The sequence below is a fragment of the Mirounga leonina genome, unplaced genomic scaffold (assembly GCF_011800145.1).
Source record: "Mirounga leonina isolate KUSES-001 unplaced genomic scaffold, KU_Mleo_1.0 Mir_115, whole genome shotgun sequence".
Taxonomy (NCBI): domain Eukaryota; kingdom Metazoa; phylum Chordata; class Mammalia; order Carnivora; family Phocidae; genus Mirounga; species Mirounga leonina.
In genome coordinates, this window is record NW_023270268.1 from 3,749,350 (window position 1) to 3,751,969 (window position 2,620).

Here is a 2,620-nt window from a genome sequence, read left to right on the forward strand (position 1 = left end):
AGACCTAAATGTTTTAATTTTTCTTAACTAAAACCTTAGTATAAAACAAATTATAATTGCCATTGATTTTTGCCCATGTCTCATTGATTCAGTAGAGAAGCAGTTTGATGATGTTTTCTTTAAGTTTTCAATGTTATTACATTATTTTCAGATAAATTGTTAATATTATTCAGAAATTGAAGATAGGATTTATACTCTGTGCAAGAAAACACATGTGAAGAGAGTGCATGGAATAAACTGTAATCTCAGTTATATCTTCATATCTGAGATTCACTTCTTGCTTGATATTTGACCTTAGCAAGTCACTTAACCTTTCTGAGCCTCCAATTCCTTCATCTGTAAATTAGGATAATAATACTTATCACATAGACTTATCATAAGAATTCAAATAGTTAATGTACCTACTGAAGCAAATAAATTATCAGGAAACCAAGGAATTTTGAAGGAGAGTATATTATTAAGATCATACAGGCAGACTATATTCATAGTCTAGTTCTAGATATAAAGTGATAAATGTGGTCCGAACCATACATATCCATTTTTTTTTTATTTAAGAAAATGAAGACCTAGAAAATTTAAATGCACTATTTTCCATATATAGCTGGCATTAATTCAGAATAGAAGAAGCAGCAATTGACTGAGAAGGTTGAAAAGGCATTACCTTTGTGATGATTTTAGAAAGTTCTGTAGTTTACAAAGGAGGGATGAGTCAGCAACATACATCTAACTGCATGACTGTTGTTGTCAGAATAACCCTCCACAGATGGCCATGCCCTAGTCTCTGAAATCTGCAAATATGTTATGTCACATTCCAAAGGAATCTTTGCAGATGTAGCTAAGGTTATTGGTCTTAAAATAAGGTGATTATTCTGGATTAACATGGTTTACCTAATCATATGAGACCTTAATAACAGGTGTCTCCTGGCTGAAGTCAGAGAGATGTAGCATAAGAGGAAGGCAGAGAGAAGATGGAGGTAGCCTAGGATCTCAGTCCAACAAACACAAGGAGCTGAATTCTGCCAACCACCTGAATAAGCTTGGAAGTAGCTTATTGCCTGGAGCCTCCAGAAAGGAATGCAGCCCTCTCAACACCTTAATTGGCCCTTCAGATTCTAAGTAGAATACTCAGCTGAGCCTGTCCGAGCTTCTGACCTACAAAAACTATCAGCTAATCAATGGATTTTGTTTTAAGCCAATAAATCTCTGATCATTTGTTATTCAGATTACAAAGACTAATATAACAAAGAAATGGACAGAATGTGTATGGCAGTTTCTGGGTCAGTAGAGGAATAGGTTAGGTAGAACAGTGGGTAGAAGGAGCAATTCGAAATGATTAGACATATATGTAAGGGAAGACTTTTCTCATTCTCTTCTTAACAATGGAAAATTATTACAGAATTTAAAAGAGAGGAAGGATGAGATCAGAACTCAGTAAAAGAAAACCGTATTGGCAATGAGTCAAGTGCTACACAATTTTCCAGAAAATAAATTTTGGGTATGACATGAAAATGGAGAAGTGAGATTTGGGGATGTGATGAATGTTAGGGGAAGAGAAGAAAGCTGGTAGATTTCTAACTTGGTCTCGATCGATAATGAGGTGGTTGAACCAGATAGAAAATGCAAAGAAGAGCACAGTCTTTGTGGTAAACTACACTAAATATTTACTCACTGTGGACCTCAGCTGTCATATCTGAAAATGGGTATTATAATAATAATGCTGAATTCTAGGGTGATGATGAGGATTTCATGATATGATGCATATTTGTCTTTTAGGGTTATTGTATCATTAGATAAGATGACACATGCAAATCTTGTCTCAATGTGCTGGCACCTAGAGAGTACTAAATTAAGATAGGACATAATAATCTTTATTTCAACAACTTCTATAGATAATTAGTGGCAAAGCTATGGCTACAATCGGCTCTCCTGGCATGCTATTGCAGTCTTTCCCCACCTATGATTTCCTGCTTCCAGAAGAGGATGGATTAAGTGTCCTTTTCTTTCTTAAAATAGACTTTTCTTAAAATAGATTTTCCAATTATTCAAGTTGTCTCATACTCAGATATTTTTCTTACTGAAAATCTAAGGGTACTGGCTAAGAAAAGTGATGGCAAATTCTTTTTCAGGTAAGAATAACTCCATAATATTAAACAATTGACTCACTTTAAAAAAATATCTACTTTTCTGCCATCCATAGGCAAATTTGCATCAAGTCTTACAGTATCAATTAAAATATCTTTGCCAAATACCCTTTTTTTAATGAGCTGTTTTTCAAATTCAAATAGTGGAGTTGTTACCATCAGAGAAGCCAGGCTTAAAACCACAGAGGCTCTATATGAAAGGGAGCAGATTCACAAAGACACATAGCTCTTACTACCGGGAGTTTTAAACATACTGTTTTCAGGAAAGAAAAATATCCACAATATGGACCTTGAAATATATATTCAAAATATTTCCAAGTCATTTTCAGCTATTTTAAACATATTATTTTCAAGATGTTAGTTATAGATTTCATTTCTTAAAATATAAATTTGGAAAAGGGAATGACAATGCTTACTTTAAGATAAGGAGATAATTTGGAATGAGTGGTACATTCATCCCTTAGATATTGATGCTTTAA